Source organism: Hemicordylus capensis, chromosome 3, assembly GCF_027244095.1.
Source record: "Hemicordylus capensis ecotype Gifberg chromosome 3, rHemCap1.1.pri, whole genome shotgun sequence".
NCBI classification, from domain to species: Eukaryota; Metazoa; Chordata; class Lepidosauria; order Squamata; family Cordylidae; genus Hemicordylus; species Hemicordylus capensis.
Window position 1 is genome coordinate 159,239,100 of NC_069659.1, and position 9,029 is coordinate 159,248,128.

The window sequence follows — 9,029 nt, forward strand, 5'->3', positions numbered from 1 at the left end:
CTATCTTTCATGAGGATATTTTATAATATTTATATAGAGAGAGACACAAATGACCAGGCTGCAATATCCAGTATGTGAGTAAGACAACAAATGACCTACATACATGCTTCTGTACTCACAATTCTGCAATTATAACAAAAAAGTTAGACCAACCACTAGCCAACATTTTAACACTGGTGAACACACACTGAAGCTATTCTCATGACCAGAGCTACCTGGGTAGGAGAGGGTTATCTCAGGTAGCTCTGATCGTCTGGAGCACTGGGAGACCTCCTGACTCAGAAGCTCCATCCATGGGCAACCCAACCCAAGTTAAAAGTGGGGTAGGAGAACAAACCCCTTCCTATCTTCTCCTCTCATTGTCTGTGCCACTGCCATTTGCAAAACTGCTCCCGCCTCCAAGGCAGCCTATGTTCATCAGAGAGTTGGCGGAAAGAGGGGGAAGACAGAGGGATGCTGCTGCAATACTGAGGGCAGCTGCTCCGTGGCTTCTGCAGTGCATTGTGGGATCCTGGAGAACTCAATATGAGTGTCCCCCCCCCCCATCTGAGCTCTGTGGCTTACTGCCACACTGCTCATGTGGGCACGTGAGCAGCAGAACCCAGAGGCCGCTAGTGTCATGTGGGAGAAGTAAGGTAGGAGCCTGCCTTCTCTTCAGCTCTCTGCTCCCCTTCCCCCCAACCCCCAGCATTTGGTTGTGAGAATGACCTTACTATTTGGCTTGTCAATTCCTGCAACAGAGATGCCATCAGATGCAGTGAAAGTGGAAGCAAGAGAGAACTTTTGGATTCATGCACTCGGGACAGTAGCCCCAAGAGGCCTCAGCCTCAAAGACAACACATGACATGTCCACAGCAGCCAATCCTAGACTGCAGAACATTCCCCTGTGGACATTCTATAACTGTTACTGCAGATGCTGTATCTTTCATATTACATCAGAGCAGCTGAAGAAGGCAGAAGCTGAAACATCTTGCACATTATATTCCTGTTTGTTAATCAAGTGTGTGTGTGTGTGTGTGTGTGTGTGTAGAGAGAGAAGTGGGGGGGCTAGATTTCCAAGGAGATCTCTCAAGCAGGTTAAGTTAAAATAATTTATGGGCAAAAGTAAGAAGCAGGGTTACAGCAGGTAAGCCTCTCTTTCTCAAGTCTTTGCTTCTTCTCCTCAGCTTCTTCTGCAGCCTCCTTCCACCCTTCTCTTTAGTAGCTCTTTCCTGTCTTCCTTCTTCTAACGTCTCTCTCTCGCCAACAGCTCCAGCAACAGGTGGATTGGACTGGACTGGGGAGGGTGGTTGGGGCTGCAGAGGGACGGGGGCAGCTCAGGTGTTGAAGAGAGACAGGGAAAGTCCTCAGCAAAGCAGGTTTTTCTCCTCCTTCCAATGGTAGCCATGCAGAGGATGGGGTTGCAAGGCTTCATTTCTCCCAGTCCATCTGCTTGCAATGCAAGGGCTTAACCCCTTAACTGTATGAAGAAGGAAGCAGAAGAGGTACAATGAAAGCTTTTCTGAAGAGCCCTAGCAGTATATTTGTACTGAGGGCAAAAATAACCACTGTAGAAAGACATAGGAACATAGGAAACTGCCATATACTGAGTCAGACCATTGGTCTATCTAGCTCAGTATTGTCTTCACAGACTGGCAGCGGCTTCTCCAAGGCTGCAGGCAGGATTCTCTCTCAGTCCTATCTTGGAGAAGCCAGGGAGGGAACTTGAAACCTTCTGCTCTTCCCAGAGCGGCTTCATCCCCTTAGCGGAATATCTTGCAGTGCGCACACATCAAGTCTCCCATTCATATGCAACCAGGGAAGACCTTGCTTAGCTATGGGGACAAGTCATGCTTGCTACCACAAGACCAGCAATCCTCACCATGGAGAGGAGACATGGAGATTCAGGCATAATCCTTAAGGCCTCAGGTGCAGATCATCATGCTGCCATTGAATTCAGTGAGTCCAGAACCAATTATGTCAGGGTGGTAAGGACAGGAGTTTCTTGCATTCAGCTAGGGATTTCTTTATCAAAGGTATTATTTACAGTGGGTATAGGAAAGAATCACCCCCTTTGGTAGACCTTAAATTCTGGTTCCCTTACATCCTGAAATGAAAACACAAAGAAAATTCCCTTCACCAGCTGAACTTATCCAATGCAACCTATAACATCCAAATGAAAAATATCACAATTACAGTCCAGAAAAAGTGTCAGAGACAAAAAACAAGAATTACTGAGATTGAAAAAGGATCACCGCCCCCCCCCCATGTCAATATTTTGTTGAACCACCTTTTGCTTTAATAACAGCCTTGAGTCTGTTGGGATACTTCTCTATCAACCTTGCACATCTATACGGAGCAATATTTGCCCACTCCTCCATACAGAACTGTTCAAGTTCGGTCACATTGGATGGTAGGTGTTGGTGGACTGCTATCTTCAAATCTCTCCACAGATTTTCTATGGGATTTAGGTCTGGGCTCTGACTGGGCCACATGAGGACGTTCACTTTTTTCTCCTTCAGCCACTGTGTGGTCAATTTTGCTGTGTGCTTCGGATCGTTGTCATGTTGAAAGGTGAATCTTCTGCCCATCCTCAACTGTCTGGCAGAGGGTAGCAGGTTTTCTTCCAGAATCTGACGGTATTTTGCCCCATCCATTTTTCCTTCTACCCTAACCAGGGCCCCAGTCCCTGAGGCACCGAAACACCCCCACAACAGGATGCTGCCACCTCCATGCTTCACTGTAGGTATGGTGTGTTGTGGATGGTGAGCTGTGTTGGATTTACGCCAGGTGTACTGTTTGGTGTTGAGGCCAAATAGTTCAATCTTGGTCTCATCTGACCATAAGACCTTTTTCCATTTGGCATCAGAATCTTCAAGGTGCCTTCTGGCAAAGCTCAAACGAGCTTTAATGTGGCCTTTCTTGAGAAGAGGCTTTCTCCTTGCGACCCTCCCGAACAAGCCACATCTGTGGAGCGCTTGTGAAATTGTTGTCACATGCACAGAACAACCACTCTTTGCCATGAAGTCCTTTAACTCCTTCAGAGTGGCCATTGGCCTCTTGGTAACCTCTCTTACCAGTTTCCTCCTTGCTCTTCCATCCAGTTTGGAGGGCCGACCGGATCCAGGGAGGATAGCAGTCCACCAACACCTACCATCCAATGTGACCGAACTTGAACAGTTCTGTATGGAGGAGTGGGCAAATATTGCTCCGTATAGATGTGCAAGGTTGATAGAGAAGTATCCCAACAGACTCAAGGCTGTTATTAAAGCAAAAGGTGGTTCAACAAAATATTGACATGTTGGGGGGGGGTGATCCTTTTTCAATCTCAGTAATTCTTGTTTTTTTGTCTCTGACACTTTTTCTGGACTGTAATTGTGATGTTTTTCAGTTGGATGTTATAGGTTGCATTGGAGAAGTACAGCTGGTGAAGGGAATTTTCTTTGTGTTTTCATTTCAGGATGTAAGGGAACCAGAATTTAAGGTCTATCAAGGGGGGTGATTCTTTCCTATACCCACTGTATTTATTTTACTTATTTTTATACCACCCACTACTGAAGTCTCTAGGGAGTTTACAACAATAAAACAAAAGAAATTTTAACAGTTAAAACATATAAAAAGATCAAATTAAAATATCTATAAAAACTACCAAATAGTTTTTAAAAATAGCTTGGCTGAAGAGACTGAAGAGATATTGTTTAACTAGAGAGAAGCAAAGACTTGAAAGACTTGAAATCTATTAATAGATTCATATTGTATGCCCAATAATTCAGCTGTCAGGTGGAAACAAGGGTCCTGATACCCAGGGAGGCAAGGCAGTCTACTGGTTTTGGTAAGAATAGTCTGTAATTATCTGTTCCTCCTGGTTCTTCTGGCAGACCAGAATATGAATTGTTGGGTGGTGGTGGTTTGTTTATGCTTCTGTTTTTCCCTGCCAGACATGGGTCGAACCGAGACAGAATAACCCATAACTCATCACTGGGTTGAAGGGAACCCTCTGCAAGATTGAGTCCATGTTCTTCAATATCAGGAACTAGTGAGCACTGAGGCCCCAGGAACCACTCCTAGGCTATATTGTCACCTGCCTCTTTCTCATATACCTGATGTTTTGCAACCTTCCCCTCAGGGTGATTAAACAGACTGGGCTCACAGTTCTGATGAGTAGGCAGCGCTTATAACTCCACAGAAGGAGGAGCAGGATGATAGCAAACTGTTCTCTCAAGTGCAGGTCTTCAAGACTTCTTCCTCCAAGAAGATGGTTTATACTTCTTACCTCAATTCTATGTTATCAATTAGTAGGACAACCAAAGGAGAATGTTTGGCTGGGGAGGCAGCAACCTTCGCTCGATTTTCAGCAGTCCAGTGGCAATCTCCAGCCACGGACATATCATCCTCATAGAATGGCAGGAGATACATCCTCAAGATTGGGAGTTGTACCCTGAGAATGGGGCTATATCCCCAGTAACCACTAACTTTCCCACGGAGGGGGAGATTCCAAATTCAGCAAGTCAAAAAACAGGTTCATTCTTCAAGATTTAAACTCGGCTCATGGAACATTTGTTAATTAGTGCCATATCCAGAACATGGCCATGAAAATGAGTCCCAGGGACATCTTTCAATTTTGTTACAGCCAAACAATTTTTGAACTAATGGAAGAAAACATATCTCAGGTGTTGTATCCACCAGTGAATCATCCTGGACAACTCCAGAGAGTGACTGAGAAGAAAACTCCTCCAAGAGCTGCTTCTCAGAATGTCTCATCAGGTCAGGCTTGGAGGTGGCAGGAACTCAGTTAAAGCTCTTCAGAACCAAGTTATTGAAGCCCTCTATTCACCACGTTAAGACACGCCTGACATAGATCGGAAGATTATTGAGAAGCTAAAACGTATTCAGGAGACCAAAAAGGAATATTACCAGAGAGAGAAGCTGCTGAGAGAGAAAGTAAGTATATCTGAAGAGCTCTGTTTCTTCACAGTTATTTGAAGGAGCTGTCTGAAAATTTTAAGATGCTGAAAACATCGCTGGATGGATTTCAGATTCAACTAAAGCTGGCAGAGGAGTCTCACCATTTGCTATTGAAGGAAAAACTGAATGAATTGAAAGAAAATCTTGGAAAGGTTTCAGGACAAAGAGAGAGTACTTCTGTGGGAAGTGAAGGGAAAAAGAGAGATTCTGATGGAGGGTGGCTGCCCTGCGGGGGGGGGGACTATAAAAGGAAACTCTGGAAGAAGAAAAGAAAAAATGCTTGGTTTCCCCCACCTCTGGAGGTGCTCTTCTCATAGTCCCACCAAACTCTCTCATAGCATCAGTCAGGACTGACACTTTAAATGCTGCTCCGGATCCATGACAGGAACTGAATCAGCAGGTAAGTCTCTCTCTCTTTCATGTCTTTGCTTCTTCTCCTCAGCATCTTCTGTCGCCTCCTTCCATCCTTCTCTTTAGAAGCCCTTTCCTGTCTTCCCTCTTCTAGCTTCTCTCCATCACCAACAGCTGTAGCAACAGTTCAACTGCTCCTCCGGGTTACCTAGGTAACCTGCCCCCCACCCCTACTGCATTGCTAGGCTATGAGATATAAATAGAGTATGTATATGTACACACACACACACACACACACACACACACATTCAGTATGGTGCTCTCTATTAATGTGTGGATCCAGTATTGAAATGTTTGTTTTAGGACAGAATAGTCTCCATGTTTTTCAAGAAGTTGTGTTCTGACATTTCTTTCAGCCCAAACAGTTGTGTGTACACACACCCCTCCCTCACTGGAGATTTTTAAAAGCATTTCTGGTGTGGAACTAAGCATCTCCAGCCATATTTGCTGCTTCTTCCAAACATCCCAATCAATCTTAAACTGATACAACTGTACCTTTTAGGGCGCCCAAACTATAAGTTATGTTAAATTTGTAATTAGCCTTGTAAGTGTGTGAGTTTATAACTGAAGTAACAGTTGTTAAGGTGATCAGGACCACAGCATGGGGTGGAGAAAGGCTTTAATTCTTTGCCCTCATCATGATCTTGATTTAAATCAGGGGCCCAATGACAGCCCTGGAGGAAAAGCTCTCATTGGTATCAACTGGGGCTTCACTCCCAGGGAATTGAAGGGGTCATTGATTCTAGGGATGTGCAAAACATTTCGGGCACAGAACGATCTGTGCCGAAACGACCAATTTCGGGTGATTCAGAGCCGAACCGAATCACCCATGATGAGACCCGATAATTTTCGGACCCGAAATGAATCACCCCTGTTTCGGGTCTGAATTTTCCGGGTGTTTGGGGTCTCCTTTTTGTGCCCGAGAAAATTGCCAGCCTTGTCTTCTTATTTCCCCTCCGTTTTCAGTTTGACGTCTCTTTGAATTTCCCGCCTTTTTGCCTCCATTGATTTCAATGCAGAACTTGCTTTCCTTTTACTTTAATTGAAAAGGTCCTGGGGCCAAAAGAGTGGGGTGGGGTGGTAGTGCCTAATGGACGGAGGTTACCACCCCAATTGCAGAGGGATTGGGCAGAGGGATGATATTTGGTGAATTATTGAAGTTTTAGTGTCTTTGGGGCAGATAGGGGGCATAATGTGGGATCTGGGCCAAAAGAGTGGGGTGGGGTGGTAGTGCCTAATGGGTGAAGGCTACCACCCCAATTGCAGAGTGATTGGGCAGAGGGCTGATTTTTGGTGAATTTCTGAAGTTTACACGTCTTTAAGGTTTTCCCCTATTAAGTATAATGGAGGGTGTATCGCTTCACTTAGGGGAGAAAGGGGTGGCCTAGAGCGGTGTGGGGTTGGTGGTAGTGCCGGGTAGGGGCAAGGAAGCTACCTGAATTTTTTCAAAGGATTTGGGCAGAGGGCTGATTTTTGGTTAATTGTTGAAGTTTACGCAACTTTAAGGTTTTTCCTCATAAGTTATAATAGAATGGAGCTTTCAGCAGCCCCATAAGTGCACTTGGGGGGTGCTGGGGTGGCCCAGAGCGAGTGGTGGTGTAGTGCACATAGGGTGCCAACCACCCCCTTGGGTTTCTAACCCAAGGCGTACAGGGTTCTGTTGTTCCTAAAGTATTCTGAGTGTGGATTCTATGATAGCAAATGAGATTTTCAATGACACACCATGAATCCACTCTAATTTGCTATCATAGAATCTAAACCTTAAAGACATGAACTTCAACAATTAACCAAAAATCAGCCCTCTGCCCAAATCCTTTGAAAAAATTCAGGTAGCTTCCTTGCCCCTACCCGGAACTACCACCAACCCCACACCATTCTAGGCCACCCCTTTCCCCCTGACGTGAAGCGATACACCCCCCCCCATTCTACCTAATGGGGGAAAACCTTAAAAATGCGTAAACTTCAGAAATTCACCAAAAATCAGCCCTCTGCCCAATCGCTCTGCAATTGGGGTGGTAGCCTCCATCCATTAGGCACTACCACCCCACCCCACTCTTTTGGCCCAGATCCCACTTTCTGCCCCAGATCTGCCCCAAAGACACTAAAACTTCAAAAAATCACCAAAAATCAGCCCTTTGCCCAATCCCCCTGAAATCTGGGTGGTAGCCTTTGCCCATTGGGCACTGCCACCCCACCCCACTCTTTTGGCCCCAGGACCTGTTTTTCTTACCCGAATCAACTTGGATTCAGATTCGGGTAAATCCGAATCCGAACCGAATCGGGGGTGATTTGGGCGAGCAAAATTCGGGCACAGAACAGAACAGGGGTGTTTCGGTTCGGGTCTGAACCGAAACACCGAAAATAATGAATTGCACACCCCTAATTGATTCAGATTAGGGCTACAGTGAGATAAATAGTTAAATACACCTTCCCCCCACAAACGCACACAAACCATTGTTCCAGTCTTGACTGAGATTCTCCACAACCACTGGAAAAAACACATAAACAAGACCAAACTATTTGAAGCATAATTTGTAGGTTGGCTCTTATTAATATCCTAGTTTTGTTGCACCTTAGGTCCAGCTCAAGCATGGTGCTGAAAGTCTTGGGCCCCACTTCCCACCACAATATAATTACTTTACTTGTATGAACTATACAAATACTTCATTTATTATTATTATTATGAGGCCCGGGCCTCGCAGAGGTCATTTGCACATATGTGGCAGCGGCCAAAAGGACCGCTGCTCGCTTTACGGAGGCCCGAAAGGGCCAAAAAGACTACCTTTACCCAGCCATGGCAGTGATGAGGGAGGCCGGCGGGGGGAGAGGGAACCCTCGTGGACACCCCCCCCCCCATGGCTACAGCAAGCTCCCCAAAGGGGCTACAGGTAGTTACTTTTAATTTTTTTTAAATAAAAATAAAAATTTGCGGACCTGTGCCAGACCGGATCAGCAGTTCGGTTCCAGACCAGACGGAACTGGGGGGGTTCGGTTTGATAACAAACACACGAACCCCTGGACTGAACCACTGGACCGCCGGACCAGTTCTGCACATCCCTAGTTACTCAACCATCCAGAATATCAAACTAGGACCTGGTTTGAACAAATCATAGTTCACAAACTAGGACCTGGTTTGAGCTTTCATAGTTTGAAACAAATCAGTTTCTTCTTTTGCTCAAACTTGGGAAACTGTTCAAACCACAGTTACTCAACAATCCAGGATATCAAACTAGGACCTGGTTTGAACAAAATAAGAAACTGTGATAAGTTTCAAACTATGGAAGTTTGTTAGAAAGGTTTAAACTTCCTCCCCTCAGGTGGAAAGAGGAAGGAAGGAGAGCATGCAAACCTAAGGTTTGTGGCAGATCATGCTTGCAACAACACAAAGAACAAGGCATATTTCTGTTACAATATACATTTACGATTAATATAAATTCTCATTCTAATGTCGTACAATGCACTCTAACAGAGTATTAAAAAAAATCTCCCTGACAATGTCATTCACATGACCTCACGCTGCTGCTGGTGGGGTCTGCAGGGAAGGCAGGAGCTCGCCTGCCTTCCCCAGCAGATGAGTCGAATCATTCTTGCCTTCGTCCAAATGAGCAGTGGTGCGGTGAAGGCAAAATCTGGGTTTGGGAAGACTGCCTCCTCCCTCCTCCGGGTTTGCTGCA

At 45.4% G+C, this 9,029-nt stretch overlaps 1 long non-coding RNA gene across 1 annotated transcript; it reads right to left on the reverse strand.

The window, feature by feature from the left end:
- Positions 1-1,077: 1,077 nt before the first annotated feature.
- Positions 1,078-5,508, reverse strand: LOC128351010 (uncharacterized). Its single transcript, XR_008319550.1, has 2 exons — positions 5,239-5,508; positions 1,078-1,459 (listed from the first exon to the last, which is right to left on the reverse strand). It is a non-coding gene; the product is annotated as an uncharacterized LOC128351010 (long non-coding RNA).
- Between the last annotated feature and the right edge of the window lie 3,521 nt (positions 5,509-9,029).